The sequence below is a fragment of the Nicotiana tabacum genome, chromosome 22 (assembly GCF_000715075.1).
Source record: "Nicotiana tabacum cultivar K326 chromosome 22, ASM71507v2, whole genome shotgun sequence".
Classification (NCBI taxonomy): domain Eukaryota; kingdom Viridiplantae; phylum Streptophyta; class Magnoliopsida; order Solanales; family Solanaceae; genus Nicotiana; species Nicotiana tabacum.
In genome coordinates, this window is record NC_134101.1 from 125,810,454 (window position 1) to 125,828,273 (window position 17,820).

Sequence of the window (17,820 nt, forward strand, 5' to 3'; positions counted from 1 at the left end):
GAAAAGAAAAACAAACTTACCTTAAAGCCCTTGAAAAAATCAGAAAACCAACTCGTGTTTGAATAGACCCTTCTTGGGGTTGAACGGACTTTAATCGAAGTGTTCTCACTGAGAAAACTTCGATTAAGGTCCATTAGACCCTAAATACTTTGGCTCAAACGGACACAGACCAGGCCCGGGGTTTCTAGGGTTCCTAAATGGCAGATTTGGGATTTGAGTTCCCACGGTTAGATTTGGACCAAACCAAGCATGGTTTGGTCACGAGGGAGGTCCGGGGACTGTCTGGTGTGAAGATGGTGTACATCGGTGTAAGTCGAGGTCCGACTCGAATCTTCAAATGAAGATTCGAGAAGGTGGGAGGGGATTCGAGCTAAGTGGCTAGTGGATTTGGGTTCAGGATGGTGAGGTGCATCTATGGTGTTAAGGTGAGGGCCACCGGCGTTCATGCCGCCGGGTTTTTGGTGAAGGGAAATGGGGGCGGCTAGGGTTCCGGGGTTTGTGGTGAGGACGATGAAAGGTAGGGGGGTGTTTGGATGGGGCATGGGGTATGGTCATAGGCTTATATAGTTAGTGGGTGAATAGATCCAGGCCGTCGGATGAGGCGAGATGAAGGGCCAAGATCTTTCAGCTAGTGGGAAACGATGTCGTTTCAAGTGCAAGGGGTTGGGTTGGTCCGGGGTTGAACGGGTCGGGTTTATACGTGGGTACGGGGGATATGATCTTGGCCGTTAATCATTCTGAGATCAACGGCCCAGATCAGACCAGATCAAAACTGCGTCGTTTGGACGCCCCTGAGGTCAGCTGGTCTGGACCGGGCCAAGCCTGGGGTTCTGGATTGGGTTGTTTGGGCCTGTTTGTTTTAAATCGGACTGGCCCAAGTCCGAAAACTCTTTCTTCTTTCTTTTTTTTTCTCTTTTTTTTTCTTTTTAATTTCTTAAATTAATTTGCCAAATAACACAACATAAAACCTTAAACAATAATTTACACATAACTAACATTTAATTACACTAAAATCACTTAATGACAAAAAATAGAATGAAAGATGCACATATTTCTTTATTTTTTTATTTTATTTTTAATAAACGGATTACGGTTCATATCACATATATATTTTTTTTTTATATTTTGTTTGAATAAAATAAACACGGACAAGATCACAAATAACTAAAGAAATGCCACGTAAAAATCCAAAAATTGTAAGGCGAAACCAATTGCCATTATTTTTGTTTCTTTTGGAGTGATTGTTGCGTAAAACAAAAATCATATGCTCACAGTTGCCCCTCTTTGTTCGGAAACGCGAAGGGTTTTCGTGCAAAGATAAAGTGAGTGGATATGAGCGATTTTTGCCTATTGGAAAACTCCGCATGAAGCAACTTTTTGAAAGATTTGACCGAATCTTCACTTCAAAGATTTCCTACATATCCTGGGCTAAACAGGAATCAGGTCAATGTAGTTCGGGAAATTTTTGCAGCTGGGACTACCATGGGATTGCAATGCTTGTTGTTACTGCTGTTGCTGTTGTCACCGTTGCTTTACTGACCGCCTTATTACAACCAAAGAAAAATTGAAACTGAACTAAATACTTATATGCATGTCAACTGCTAGTTACAAGATTCCTATCTATGATTCTTTTGCGACTTGATCTTGGGTCTTAGCTGATTTTGCTTGGAGACTTCGATCCGAATCTTGATGCTTGCGAGTTGTAGGTGCTTGTTTAATCTCTGGGATACTAAGTGAGACGTGATTGGCAGAGTTCGGGACCTTGATCAAGTCTTGGAGCGATCCGCCTTCCATTTTCTCCGGTATCTCGGGACATCTTCTTTTTTTTTTTTGTCTTTTTCTTCTTTGATTCTGAGTTGAGACTCATCTCGTGGGTCGTTTCGATCCGTGTGGCTCGAGGTCAGACCTGCGAGGAAAAACAAACGAACGAAATTTTCTGCCCCAGTCCTACTAGGAAAAATTTCGTGAGTTAGTTGCCAGGAAGTTTATAGAGTTGGTGAAAGGATTGAAAAATTTCAGTTTCCAAAATGCCAACTCCGGGATTGGATCAACGATATGGCCACAAGGTATGAATGCTCAGTTTAGGGTTGGAGCCCTAAGGCTGGCGGAATGGAAATAGTTCAGTTCAGGGTGGGAGCCTTAATGCTGACTAGCTGGGGAGAAGCTTAGTTTAGAGTTGAAAACTCTAATGCTGACCAACTGGGGAAAAGTTCAGTTTAGGGTTGGGGCCCTAATGCTGACTGAATGGACAGAAGTTCAGTTTAGGGTTTAAACCCCTAATGTTGACTGAATGGAAAAAGTTCAGTTTAGGGTTTAAAACCCTAATACTGACTGAATGGAAAAAGTTCAGTCTAGGGTTTAAAACCCTAATGCTGACTGAATGGAAAAAGTTCAGTTTAGGGTTTAAAACCCTAATGCTGAATGAATGGAAAAAGTTCAGTCTAGGGTTTAAAACCCTAATGCTGACTGAATGGAAAAAGTTCAGTCTAGGGTTTAAAACCCTAATGCTGGCTGAATGGAAAAAGTTCAGTCTAGGGTTTAAAACCCTAATGCTGGCTGAATGGAAAAAGTTCAGTCTAGGGTTTAAAACCCTAATGCTGGCTGACCATTCAGTTCAGTCTAGGGTTTAAAACCCTAATGCTGGCTGAATGGAAAAAGTTCAGTCTAGGGTTTAAAACCCTAATGCTGGCTGAATGGAAAAAGTTCAGTCTAGGGTTTAAAACCTTAATGCTGGCTGAATGGAAAAAGTTCAGTTTAGGGCTTAAAACCCTAATACTGGCTGAATGGAAAAAGTTCAGTTTAGGGTTTAAAACCCTAATGCTGGCTGAATGGAAAAAGTTCAGTCAAGGGTTTAAAACCCTAATGCTGACTGAATGGAAAAAGTTCAGTTTAGGGTTTAAAACCCTAATGCTGACTAAGGGAAAAGAGTTCAGTTTAGGGTTTAAAACCTTAATGCTGACTAAAGGAACAGAGTTCAGTTTAGGGTTTAAAACCCTAATGCTGACTGAATGGAAAAAGTTCAGTTTAGGGTTTAAAACCCTAATGCTAACTGAATGAAAAAAAGTTCAGTTTAGGGTTTAAAACCCTAATGCTGACTAAAGAAAAAGTTCAGTTTAGGGTTTAAAACCCTAATGCTGACTGAAGGGAAAGAGTTCAGTTTAGGGTTTAAAACCCTAATGCTGACTGAAGGAAAGAGTTCAATTTAGGATTTAAAACCCTAATGCTGACTAAAGGAACAGAGTTCAGTTTAGGGTTTAAAACCCTAATGCTGACTAAAGGAAAAGTTCAGTTTAGGGTTTAAAACCCTAATGCTGACTGAAGGAAAAGAGTTCAGTTTAGGGTTTAAAACCCTAATGCTGACTAAAGGAAAAGTTCAGTTTAGGGTTTAAAACCGTAATGCTGACTAAGGGAAAAAAGTTCAGTTTTGGGTTTTAAACCCTAATGCTGACTAAAGGAATAGAGTTCAGTTTAGGGTTTAAAACCCTAATGCTGACTAAAGGAAAGAGTTCAGTTTAGGGTTTTAAAACCCTAATGCTGACTGAATGAAAAAAAGTTCAGTTTAGGTTTAAAACCCTAATGCTGACTAAAGGAAAAGTTCAGTTTAGGGTTTAAAACCCTAATGCTGACTGAAGGAAAAGAGTTCAGTTTAGGGTTTAAAACCCTAATGTTGACTGAAGGAAAGAGTTTAGTTTAGGGTTTAAAACCCTAATGCTGACTAAGGGAAAAGAGTTCAGTTTAGGGTTTAAAACCCTAATGCTGACTAAAGGAACAAAGTTCAGTTTAGAGTTTAAAACCCTAATGCTGACTAAAGGAAAAAGTTTAGTTTAGGTTTTTAAAACCCTAATGCTGACTAAGGGAAAAAAGTTCAGTTTAGGGTTTAAAACCCTAATGCTGACTAAGGGAAAAAAGTTCAGTTTAGGGTTTAAAACCCTAATGCTGACTGAATGGAAAAAGTTCAGTTTAGGGTTTAAAACCCTAATGCTGACTAAAGGAAAAGTTCAGTTTAGGGTTTAAAACCCTAATGCTGACTGAATGGAAAAAGTTCAGTTTAGGGTTTAAAACCCTAATGCTGACTAAAGGAAAAATTCAGTTTAGGGTTTAAAACCCTAATGCTGACTAAAGGAAAAGTTCAGTTTAGGGTTTAAAAACCCTAATGCTGACTGGCTGGGGACAAAGTTTGAGGATACTAACTGACCTCTTTTTTTTTTGAATTTTCTTGTTTTAGTAGAAGATAAAAGGGAATCTCGTGGAAACTTACCTTTCGAGTGGATTCCTTATTGCTAAAACTGTTTCTTGTACCCACGTACCTTCTTCTTTGGGTGACACCTGCTTCTTGCACGGTTGTCTTGGATTATACCTGTTTCAACTTTTCAAACATAGAACAATTTGTAGTTCGGAAATGGCGGTTGGTTCGGTGACCTTGATTGTTCCAGTTGCTTTGTTGCGTCCTTATTTCTGTTGCGAAGTCCTGCCATTGATTGGATTCAAATGGCGAAACCCTTTTAGACTGCTCAGGCTTGTATTTCCAAATTCCGTGATGATTTGCCTTGTAAGGCTCTTTTTGTGTCCCGTTTTGCTTGGAGATCCTCAACGGGGATTTTACTGGGGATACTCTGTGGGTATTTGTACAAGGCGGACTTGCCGGGGATTTGTTGCAAAGCGGACTTGCAAGGATTTGTTGGGAAAGCTCGCTGGGGAATTTTTACAAAGGGAGGCTCTGTGGGGATTTGTACAAAGGGAAGTTCTGTGGGGATTTGTACAAGGGAAGTTCTGTGGGGATTTGTACAAGGCAGGCTTGCTGGGATATTTCTCTTCTTTTTTTTAAAAAAAATGCAGTCAAACATCATGATCCATCGGGTTTGGACAAACGTACCAACGAAACGGGGCATTTCCTTTGCGAAACGGAATTCCGTGAAACCAAACCTGCCACATGTCCTTTCCGGTATATCTGGAAACTTAGGGTTAAAAATGAAAGGGATTTGAAGAAAAGCAAATAAAGGAGAAAGCAAACTTCAAAAAAAAGAAGTGTCCCTTTCGGGACGAAAAGACTTATCTGAGGAAAATAATGCTAACTTTAAATGGACATGACATGCTCTTTGGACTGGACGCCTGACCTTCAATGAACTTGCATTTCCTCCCGAACCAAAATGGGTTTGTGTTTCAAACCGGTGGAACTTTGCCGAGACTTCCTGGGGTGGAGTCATCTTTTCGGCCAACAGCGCCCTTTGCGGGTTTTCGCTAGTTGACCTCTCCCGTTTCCCTCCTTGCTGTCGCTTGATAGCACTCTTTACGAGTTTTTACTACACAAGCTCTCTCTTTTTGATTTCTCTACTCCCGTCGCCTCGCGGTGCCCGGAGGTTTTCACCGACGAGACTCTCTCATTTTATTTCTCTCAATTTACAGTGTACCGGTCTCCATTCGTGACGCTTTTTGGCTTCCCGTTACCTTTGGTAATTGATCTGAAAGGCTTGTGCTTAGCAAAGAAAAGTAGATGATACTAACTTCTAAACCGCTTGACGTGCCCCGGTTTCAATTTCAGGGTAAATGGGATTTTATTGTTGGTGTGACTGAACCTCAGGGAGAGGCTGCCTACGTATCCTTTCGGAATCAAGTCAGACGTAGTTCAGGCCTCGATCAATGTTTTGTTTTTGTTTGTTTTTTCTTTTTCTTTTTTTTTTAAAATGTAACCGGCTCAAAGGCTTGTAGAGAGAGTTGATAGTGGGAATAAAACCTTCAGCATTTCAAATGTGTCAGGACCGCTGGAGTGTCATTCAGACGTAGTATCTCTTGACTGCATCTGCATTTACTGCTGTTTCGGGGTCATTTCCTTCGATATCACCTAGATACAATGCTCATCTCGGCAATATCTTCCTTATGATGTATGGGCCTTTCCAATTTGGAGCAAATTTCCCTTTTGCTTCCTGGTGATGTGGCAGAATACGCCTCTGTACCAGCTGACCTACTTCGAAATTCCTAGGTCGGACTTTCTTGTTGTAAGCACGGGCCATTCTTCGTTGGTACAACTGTCCGTGACAAACCGCGGCCATTCGCTTCTCATCGATCAAAGTCAATTGCTCTAATCGAGTCTTGACCCACTCGCTATCTTCAATTTCTGCTTCGACAATGGTTCGAAGCGAAGGAATTTCTACCTCTGCCGGTATTACAGCCTCGGTCCCATAAACCAAAAGATAAGGAGTTGCTCCTACTGACGTGCGTACCGTAGTGCGATACCCCAACAATGCAAATGGTAACTGCTCATGCCACTGTCGGGAACTTTGGATCGTTTTCCTCAAAATCTTCTTGATGTTTTTGTTTGCCGCTTCTACAGCGCCATTGGCCTTTGGCCGATAATGAGTAGAATTCCTATGCGTTATTTTGAATTGCTCGCATACATCTCCCATCAAGTGACTGTTCAGGTTTGCTGCGTTATCTGTGATGATAGTCGCAGGAATACCGAAACGACAGATAAGATTTGAGTGTACAAAATCCACTACAGCTTTTTTAGTGACCGACTTGAGAGTGACAGCCTCTACCCATTTTGTGAAGTAGTCGATGGCAACTAGTATAAATCTATGTCCATTTGAGGCTTTCGGCTCGATCGGACCGATGACGTCCATGCCCCAGGCGACAAATGGCCAAGGTGCAGACATGGGATGCAATTCCGTAGGAGGTGCATGAATCAAATCACCGTGCACCTAACACTGGTGACACTTCCGAACAAAACTAAAGCAGTCCTTTTCCATGGTTATCCAATAATAACCTGCTCGAAGGATTTTCTTTGCCAAGACGTACCCGTTCATGTGGGGTCCGCACACTCCTGCGTGTACTTCGTGCATGATCTTTCTTGCCTCCTCGGCATCAACACATCTTAGTAGGTTGAGGTCCGGGGTCCTTTTGTACAACAATTCACCGCTCAAAAAGAAACCACTTGCATGCCGCCTAATGGTTCTCTTTTGATCTCCAGTGGCATGCTCGGGGTATTCTTCTGTCTTCAAGAACCTCTTGATATTATGGTACCATGGCTGTATACTTGATTCTGCCTCGATTATGTTATAGTAACCGTGCCTCTCCCTGATTTGGATTTCCAAGGGATCGACGTGGGCGTTGCCTGGGTAAGGTAACATTGAAGCCAAAGTAGCGAGTGCATCTGCTAGTTCATTGTGACACTGTAGGATATACCTGAACTCTATTGATTTAAAGCGCTTGCTGAGGTCCTCCACGTGTTGTCGGTAAGGAATAAGCTTGACATCCCGAGTTTTCCATTCACCTTGGGCTTGCCAGATAATCAGGTCAGAATCTCCCATGATCAGTAAGTCTTCGACATCCTGATTGATCGCCATATGCATGCCCATGATGCAGGCTTCATACTCAGCTGTATTGTTTGTGCAAAAGAAACGCAGTCTAGCTGTGGCTGGATAATGCTGACCGGAGGGCGAGATCAAAATTGCCCCAATCCCTACACCTTTGGCGTTTACGGCTCCATCAAAGAACATCTTCCAAACATGAGCGTTCTCCGAGACCACTTCTACAGTGTTTATTTCTTCATCTGGAAAGTAGGTACTCAATGGCTGGTATTCCTCATCGACTGGATTTTCGGCCAAATGATCTGCTAGCGCCTGGGCTTTCATTGCCGTGCGAGTGACATAGACTATGTCGAATTCAGTAAGCAAGATTTGTCCTCCGAGACCACTTCTACGGTGTTTATTTCTTCATCTGGAAAATAGGTACTCAATGAGGAAAGTAGTGTGGGCTTGGAGATAATTTCTCAGCTTTTGAGCAACCCACGTCAGAGCGCAACATGTTCTTTCCAGTAGAGTGTACTTGGCCTCGTAGCCGGTGAATTTCTTGCTCAAGTAGTAGATTGCTTGTTTTTTCTTTCCGGTTATGTCATGTTGCCCGAGGAAGCAACCGAAAGAGTTTTCCAAGACTGTCAGATACAAGAACAACGGTCTCCCTGGCTCTGGCGGGACCAAAACTGGAGGGTTCGAAAGATATTCTTTGACTTTGTCAAAAGCTTCCTGACATTCAGCCGTCCATTTGATCGCCGCATCTTTCCTCAACAGCTTAAATATGGGCTCACACGTGCTTGTCAGCTGGGCAATAAATCGACTGATATAGTTTAATCTGCCCAACAGACTCATCACGTCTTTCTTCGTTCTTGGGGGAGGTAGATCCCTGATAGATTTTATCTTTGTTGGATCTAATTCGATACCTCTCCTGCTCACTATGAAGCCCAAAAGCTTGCCCGATGGAACTCCGAAAGCACATTTGGCTGGGTTCAGCTTCAAGTCATACTTCTTCAGTCTCTCAAAGAACTTTCTCAAGTCTTGGATGTGATTATCCTGCGTCCTGGACTTGACTATCACGTCGTCCACGTACACCTCTATTTCTTGATGCATCATGTCATGAAAAATGGCAGCCATGGCCCTCATGTAAGTAGCCCCAGCATTCTTCAGACCAAATGGCATGACCCGATAACAGTAGGTGCCCCAAGGCGTAGTGAAGGCAGTTTTCTCGGCATCTTCTTCATCCATCAATACCTGATGATATCCAGCGTAACAATCTACGAAAGACTGTATCTCATGTTTGGCGCAATTATCAACGAGGATGTGGATGTTGGGCAGTGGGAAATTATCTTTGGGACTTTCTCTATTCAAATCTCGGTAATCTACACATACCCGAGTTTTCCCGTCTTTTTTCGGCACTGGAACCACATTTGCCAACCCTGTTGTATATTGGACCACCCGAATCACTCCTGTTTTCAGTTGTTTGGTGATCTCCTCTTTAATCTTGTCACTGACCTCAGTTTTGAACTTTCGCTGCTTTTGTTGAAATGGAGGACAATTAGGGTGAATTGGCAATTTATGAACCACTAGATCAACACCTAATCCCGGCATGTCATCGTATGACCAAGCAAACACATCTTTAAATTCAAAAAGAAGTTGAATTATCGCGTCTCGCGTTTTCTTATCCATATGAATGCTTATTTTGGTCTCCCAGATTTCTTCAGGAGTTCCTAAATTAACCGGTTCGGTGTCATTCAGATTTGGCTTAGGTTTATTCTCAAAATGTTCCAACTCTCGGTTTATTTCCCTAAAATCCTGTTCCTTATCATATTCTGGTTCTGGGTTTATTATTTCACAATTAAATAGCTCATTGTGATCTGGGCGTGAAGTCCGCGAGCATGTCATATTTAAAGCCGCATTATTATAACTGAAAGAAAAGATAAAGGAAAAATAACAAAATCGGAACAAAGGAAAAATGGGAAAACAATGATGATTTTTTTTTTCTTCTTGAAATTTGGAAGACAACAATGTTTACAAACTCAGGAATTCAAAACGACAATTAAAAGAAGAAAAACATCCAAGTTATATCCTGGAGATAACTTGTGATGCAGGAAAGGTGGCAGGATAGGTCTACCCGGACTTCCGTCTAGTCGGGAATGGCGTGGCCTCCCAGTTTCGGAGTTTGGCGTTTTGCCCCATATATAGTATTTCGGCGGTGCTGGTGCCTTCTCCTGGTTGAACCATGTGATCCTCGTAGAGCATTTCTCTCATTGCCCCACATATCTCCTCGATTTCCTCAGCCATGAAAACCTCGTCGTCTTCTTCTTCAGTGTATCTTGGTCCGACGAAAGTTTCATATAAAGCCGGTAGTGGCCGAGGCAATTTCCACCCCTTATTCTTCCTTTTATTTGCCCATTCTTCATCTTCTGGGGTCGGTTGAAAACCTATCCCAAAAAGTTTTTTGGCGGAAGGCAAGGTGATGGGTTCCGTTATTCCCTGCAATGTTCGTCCGAGCCCTTTTCCTGGCCTGAATCCGTGCCGGATCATCTCTTTAGCCACCATAACCGAGGCGTTAGACAAGAAAGGTTGGGGGCAAGGTCTTCCCTCTTCATGCTGCTCTGCTAACACAATCTCTAAAGCTTGATAGACCGTGTGTTTGCTCCCTTCTCTTGGTTCAAGATATGGGATGGATGGGTCCCGATAAATAGCATGCTCGTCTTCTCCATAGACCACGATCTCTCGGTCTTCGTACTCAAACTTCACCATCTGATGAAGAGTGGAAGGCACAGCTCCTGCCGCATGAATCCAAGGTCTGCCAAGGAGGAAATTGTAGGACGTATCCATGTCAAGCACTTGGAAAGTTACCTCAAACTCTACTGGCCCTATGGTCAAAGCCAAGTCTATTTCTCCAAGGGTGTCTCTTTTGATGCCGTCAAAATCCCTCACACAGACATTATTAGGGCGGATTCTTCCGGTCCCAATTTCCATTCTCTGTAGCGTGGAGAGCGGACAAATGTCAACACCTGAACCCCCATCCAACATTACCCGCTTGACGTAGTAGCCTTCGCATTTAACTGTTAGATGCAGGGCTTTGTTGTGTGCCGCTCCCTCTGGGGGTAGATCATTCTTGCTGAAAGAGACTTGGTTGATGGCAAAGAACCTCTCTGTCATCTGTTCCAGTTGTTCAACTGAGGTTTCAGCTGGTACATATGCTTCATTCAGGGTCTTGAGTAATATCTTTTGATGCTCGGTTGACCTCATTAGCAGAGATAGCATGGACACTTGCTCAGGGCACTTGCGCAGTTGATCTACTACTTCGTAGTCTGGTATTTTCATTTGTTGGAAGAAAAATTCCGCTTCTTCAACGCTTACAGGCTTCTTTGGTGGGAAGCGTCTCCGTGTGGCGTTGTTCAGCTCTTGGGTGTTTAAATACCTTACAGTACCGGCCTTTTCCCCTTTTTCTGATTCTTGGGCTGTTTCAGGCTTTTTCCCCGCGTCAACAATGGCGATTATAGCTTTCAAAGCAGGGTCAAATTCTTTGTCTTCGCAAATCATTCCGATCAATGGCCCATTATTGTGAGCAGGTAATGGATTGTTAGTCACATTTGGGACCTCCTCGTCCCTTAGCACTATTTTCCCTTGCTCTATTAAATTCTCGACCACTCTTCTTAATGACCAACAGTCATTTGTATCGTGCCCCTCGGCCCTGAATGATAGGCGCATCTGACACCGGCTTTGTAAGAAGGTGACACCGGGTTGTGCCTTGTCTGAGGGACTGACTGCAGGAAACCCAACTGAACTAGCTTCGGGAACAAAGTAGAGTATGGCTCACCGATAGGCGTGAAAGTCCTCCTCCTAGGTGGCTCTTGAGGACGGAAGTTATTTTGCGGAGGTTGTGGGTTATAGTGGTTGCGGTAAGGAGGCTGATTTCTGGGAGGTGGAGCTTGGCCTCTGTTGGCTTGGTGCGGCGGATGGACATAAGGCTGGGCGTTCATGACCATGTAGGGCTGAGGAGGATATGCCGCATTTGAGTGGGGGTAGTAGTGTTGTGAGGTTCTTTCTGAAAAACGGGGCCTGGGATTACGATATTCCCTTGCTTCTGAGGCTGCCATGGCTGTTTCTTCCTTTTTCTTCCCTCTTTCCATTCCTCCGGACCCGCTTTGGACGGCTTGGGAGGTCGCCCTTATGGCTGCTTAACTCAAAATCCTACCTGTTTTCAGACCATTCTCCACCACCTCTCCAATCTTAATTGCTTCTGCAAACGGCTTTCCCATGGCTGACATCATGTTTTGGAAATAGTCAGACACTTGAGCCTGGATAAAGGTAGTGACCATTTCCACTTCATCCATGGGAGGCTTCACCCTCGACGCCTACTCGCGCCGCTTAATAGCATACTCTCTGAAGCTTTCTGACGGTTTCTTTTTCAAGTTCGACAGAGAATTTCGGTCTGGTGCGATGTCGATATTATACTGGAATTGTCTCACAAAATCTCTAGCGAGATCATCCCAGACATGCCATCGGGACATGTCCTGGTCCATGTACCATTCCGAGGCTATTCCTACCAGACTTTCCCCGAAATATGCCATTAGCAATTCCTCTTTCCCGTCGGCTCCCCTTAATTGGTTGCAATATTTCTTTAGGTGAGCAATGGGTCACTGTGCCCATCGTACTTCTCAAACTTTGGGGTCTTGAAACCCACTGGTAGGTGTATGTGAGGGAACATGCATAGGTCGGCGTAAGAGACGCTTTTCTGTCCGCTCAAACCTTGCATATTCTTCAAACTCTGTTCAAGGCTTCTCATTCTTTTGGCCATCTCATTTTGTTCCGCAATTCTGGGGTTCTGATCCTGCCCAGGTGCAAGCTCGCACTGAGGCTGTGGAGGATTAGTGCTGGTAGCGAACCTAGTTGGTTCCATCGAGAAAGATGGGGCTTGGAATGTAAACGAGGACAAGTCAAAAGTCGGCTTGTATGCAGCAGGTTGTGCCGTGATCGGGCAAGGTGGTGCAGTAAAGATATTTGTGTTTACATCCATCGTTGACATTCGAGGATGAGATTCAGAGGGCGATCCAGCAGAGAAGGCTGAAATGGCTGGGTATCCGAATGGGGTAGCGGGATAACTTATGGGGACATTAGAAGTCCCACTTGTCCTGGAGAATAACTCAGGGAATCCAGGGACGATGCTTGGTGGCTCTTTTCCATTATTCCAGTCATCAAGCATTTCCAGCATGCGAAGCCGCAAGATTCTATTTTCCTCCGCAGTTGCGGATTCGGGCGTGAGGATGGCCGAGATAGAACTTTCCTCGAAAACAGGAATTGTTGGCAACGGAATCTCTAAAGACATTTCTACACTTCCTTTTGACCTTGTGAAGTAAGTGTGAGCACTGCCTCATGTCTTAACAATAGGTAATTGAACACTCCCTTTCGATCTCGTGAAATATGAGTGCGAGGCCAGACTTTCACCAAACCAACCGCCTTTTCCAAAAACCTGGAAGGAACTCAATGACAAACGAACGGTTAATTCGAATCAAATAACAGATAGGCAATCTCACGTTGGGGCATGATGCACCTATACAGTTAAATGGATTCCTACATGTTTGCGACGAAAGCATGTGTCATTCCGGCATTCTTTTAGGCTTTTTATTATTTTCCCCTTTTTTTTCAATTTTTCTCTTTGGTTAAACCGCGACCGGATCCGATGAGGATTGCCTACGTATCACGATGCCACGTGAATCAGATCATTACGTAGTTCAAAAACACCAATGAGCGTAAAAGAAGCAACCTTTTTATTGTTGAAACGGTCTATTACAAACTACATTTTGCAAAAGAAAGAGCAAACTTTGAAAATAAACCTAGACTCAAATAGACTAAAACAAACTGATGGGAAAAAACAGGCAGAAGATACTTGACTTATGAGTACATTATGGTTTTGAACATTGGTGGCTGCGGGGCATCATTCGGCCTCGCTGCGGTCCTAGGTGTGAGATCCCTTTCAAGTTTCTCCAACTCGTGCATGGTCTACTTGACATAACCCATCACTGCTGAGAGAACGGTAATGCTGGTCATGTTCTCACACCGTAAACACCGTCTGATGATGGCGTGGGCAATGTCCCTGATCCTATCTCTGGTCTGTTTCTTCTCTATGAGTAGGCGTCTTATCTGATCACTGCACGTCTTGAATATCTGAGAATCCTGTATATGCTGATTCTTTAGTCGCCGCACTTCTAGTTTCATCTGGCATAACATGTCGTAACAGTATCTGCTCTCAATTTGGAAATCCTTGTCCTGATTAGCTGCTTTGATTTCAAGTGTAGCCATATCTCTCTTCATTTTAGCAACAGTTTTCTCGTGGTCGCCTTTCAATTGATTCAAGTATCGACGATGCTTATCTGCTCTTGTATCCCACTGTGCTCTAAGCTCCGCCATGATGTTTTCGGACTTCTCTAAGCCATCTCGCCATTCCCTGACCTCACTTTTCAACCTTTTTATCAATTGCTCGTCCGATCGACTCCTTGGCTGTTTATCAGTATCCGTCCTCATCTGTTTGATATGGACCCTGAGCATCTCGTTTTCCTGAGTCAACATGTTCTGCTCTCCCATATCGGTAGCAACTTGCACGTTGTGCTCATATTTCAGGCTTTCCACTTGTTGTTTCAACCGGCTGATTTCGGTACAATAGCCTCTTTCTTTTGCCAACCAATCCCACTGCTTTCGCGACGACTCGGCGAAATTCAGGATGTGGGGTCTTTTAGCCGGCCTTTCATGTTCGAGTTCTCTTCTGTACCATGCCAGGTAGCCTAGTGCTGTCTCACTTTTGGTCTGATCTCGCACACAAGTATCTGCTTTCAAATATTGACATTCATTCCAGATCTGGCGGATTTTTGCTTCCGGAAATTGTCCGTTAGGACTTATCTCAATCGCTTGAGCGCTAAGATCCTCCTCGTATGGTATCATCTGGCATCTTCCGAGCTGTCTCAAAACTCGGCAGGGTGCGTAAGGTTGAATGCTCTTAAGCCCCATTAGTAAGAAATGAGTTCTAGTTGCTGGCATATATATGACTTCGTCAACAGGCAACCATCCCAGTGTCCACTGTATTTGGCTGGCAGTAAGAGCTTGAAAGAATGAGGTCCATGCCATAACTCCTTTGGGCAGACTGATCTCTTTGGTTCTTGTGTAAAATTCTTCTATGCAAGTTTTCTCTGAAGAACCATGGCTCAAGAGCTCGGAGCAATGGCAGAGATGTTCAGTCATCCACATTTATAGCAGCAAGTTACAACCTTCGAAGAAATTCCCCCCGGCTTTGCAAGCTGTGAGAGCTCGAAAAATATCAGATACTACCATAGGCGCGAGAGTGCTATCGTTTTGAGTGAGCAAAGTGCTGACTACCCCGGATATTTTCAGATCAATATTCTCATCTTTCCTTGGAAATACTAGGAGGCCTAAGAATGTTATCATGAAAGCCACCCGTCTGTCCTTGTCCCACTTCTGACGACTACCTTTGCTGCATAGCTTGTTAATCGGATTGTTGAATCCTCCTATATGACCATACCTGTCGTATATAAAGTATGGATTACAAAACCCGACGGCCAAATCTGAATTGTGGACCGTCCTGGGTATTTTCAGTGAGTCCAGGAATCGATGTACCGTGACAGCTCTTGGGGCGACCAGGTATTTTTGCCTTAAAGGAAGTTCAGCATTTCCGATGTACCCAGCCATTTCTTCCAGAGTCGGGGTGAGTTCGAAATCAGAGAAGTGGAAAACATTGTGTGCCGGGTCCCAGTTGGTAACCAAAGCTCTTATGATATCTCCCCGAGGCTGGATTTCCAATAAACCCACGAGACCTTTCAGATATTTCTTGACTTCATCTTGTCCTTCAACACCTAGATCATTCCACCATAGCCGCAACTTGACAGGGATTTTAGTCATTATCGAAAAGTGTTCATTTTGCATTGTGCTCATCCTGCACATTTATTTAGGGTGATTATTAAAAAAACCTTTATTAGACTCAAAAATTAAAAATTATCTAGATCTTTTTTTTTAAGAGATTTTTTTTTTGCAAAATGGGAGGTTGGACCCGATGAGAGTTGCCTACGTATCTCACACCGTGTGAGAAATCAAACCGGCGTAGTTCGGTCGACGGGCGTAGAGGTAATAAACTAACCCCTTTTTTTCTGAATAAACTACTTACAAAGAAAAGGAGAAAAATATTTTTTTTTATTTAGATTTTTTTATATATATATGTTTTTTTTTATTATTTTTGAAAAGAGACGATGACTAAAAAAAATATATTTTTCTTTGAATTTTGACTTCTTTTCATTTTTTGAAATTTCGAAAATCTTTTAAGGAAGTACCTGGACTATTAGTCTGAACTTATAAAAGAGATACTACAAAGGAAACAACACATTTTTTGAATTATGAATTTTCCATTTTTTTTTATTCTTAAATAAATTCTTTCTTTTTTTTTTATTTTGAAAGTGATTAAATTTTTTTTTTATAAATATTTTTTTTAATAAATTAAACTAGAAGACAAATTTTGTTTTTATTCTTTTTGTTTTTTTTAGAAAAATTCCGGCGAGGTTTTGACACTACTTGGACATTGGTTTTATTTTTCCAAAATAAGTAATTATCTCCCTACGCTGCTATTTTTTCCTTTTTAGAAACCGGTCAACATGCAGGTCTGAAACAAATAAATGCGCAAAACAAACGGGATGCAGCAGGATGGTCTTTTTATTTCAGGTTGCCTGTCCTAGACGGACCCAACCCTTATGTTGAGTCCCCTATGTCAAATGCAACATGATGCAAATAAACGTTCCTACTAGGGATCCGGCATGAGGTTTCGTTATACTAGGTTTATAACCTGGGTATATGTTCTAGACTGTGTACCCGAGCGGACAACTCGAGTCGAGGAGGGGGCTACGTATCGGGGACCCGCGAGATCGTCCGGCTTTGTAACTTGTCCGGCCTCTTTCTTATTTCAGGTATTGACACTAACAGAATAGGGAGTCTCGACCAACGAGCTTCTCCCCGGAGGTAAGAAGAGAAAGGTTTCGGCACAGTTTATATACAGCTCAGATAATATCAAAGCAGTAAAAAACAAACATTCAGCACGTTATGTCAAAACATGTAATAAATATCAGATAATAAAGCCAAATATAATAATTATTCTAAGCTCGAATTCTTGAACCCTGAACCGGAGGTTCTGGGTTAAAAATCCCCAACAGAGTCGCCAGAGCTGTCGCACCTCCTTTTTGCGCGCCCGCCCCGGAGGGTAAATGCGCGAGGGGAGTTTTTCCAATTTAAGTGACAATATTCGAAATGGGATTATTTATTTTAATTCAGAGTCGCCACTTGGGAAAGGTTTGGTTTTTGGTGTCCCAAGTCACCGGTTTATCTTGAATCCCAAATCGAGAAAATTTTTGACTTTTCCAAATGAAGTCTGCGAACCAGAAATTCTAAGTAAGGAATTCTGTTGACCCGAGGGAAGGTGTTAGGCACCCTCGAATCCCATGGTTCTAGCACGGTCGCTTAAATTGTTATAATAGCTAAATATCTGATTTAAATACATGTTATGACTTACGTGCTTTTATTAAGTTTAAACCACTTTTATTATTATCATTTATTTTTATAGAATTGCAACGTCGTGAAAAATGCATCTCGAACCACGTCACAATCAATGCACCCGTGGTCGTCGATACATTTTGACTCCGTTGAGATTTGGATTTGGGTCACATCAATATGCACCCGTGTTTAAGAATGTAATTTAATTAAGCCGCGCCTAAAGAGTCTAATGTGTTATTGTCTTTGGAGAAGGCAGGGAAATTCACTAGACCGCCCATTCCCAAATTCTAAATATCTATTATGGTTAATTATTGAGGGCCCCGCAATTTGCATTTTTTAATCTGACGAGGCTCGTCTCATTATTTTAGAAAGGATGTTCTAAAGCGACTACATTTCTAATTCGTTTGTTTCTAAAAAAGTAGAAGAAAAAGATACATGCTAATTCAATTATATACTTTGGCCAAATCCGGATTCTTATTAATTATCTGGTTAATTATTTACTAAGTGAAGAAATATTATACCTCATGGAACATGCTTTTGATTGGATAGAAGAATTATATGCGAGATTGATGAAACGCTACACTTAAACCCCAAATACTCCTCGAGTTAACTTCAAACTTATTTAAACAGGATTAATAAAGTTACTCATTAGATGGTGCTACTAACAATATTCGGAACTCATCCTAAAAGAACTGCCTACCGAAATCGAAACTTCCAGATTTAAAACTGTGTTGTCTGCGACAATATTTTGGAAAACCAATTCGCCCGAACATGCTCAATACAACTAAAGGAAAGTTTGAATTAATGATTACATTAAATGGTTACACATTACATGAATTATATAGTCACCTCCCGTATACCTCTAAACGAATCACATATCGAGGTTTTAGATCAATGTAAGCTTCGATTAAGTACAAACTTACTAATACATTCTCTATTGAACTAATAGAGTAAAGTTTACATAACTTAACAACATTTA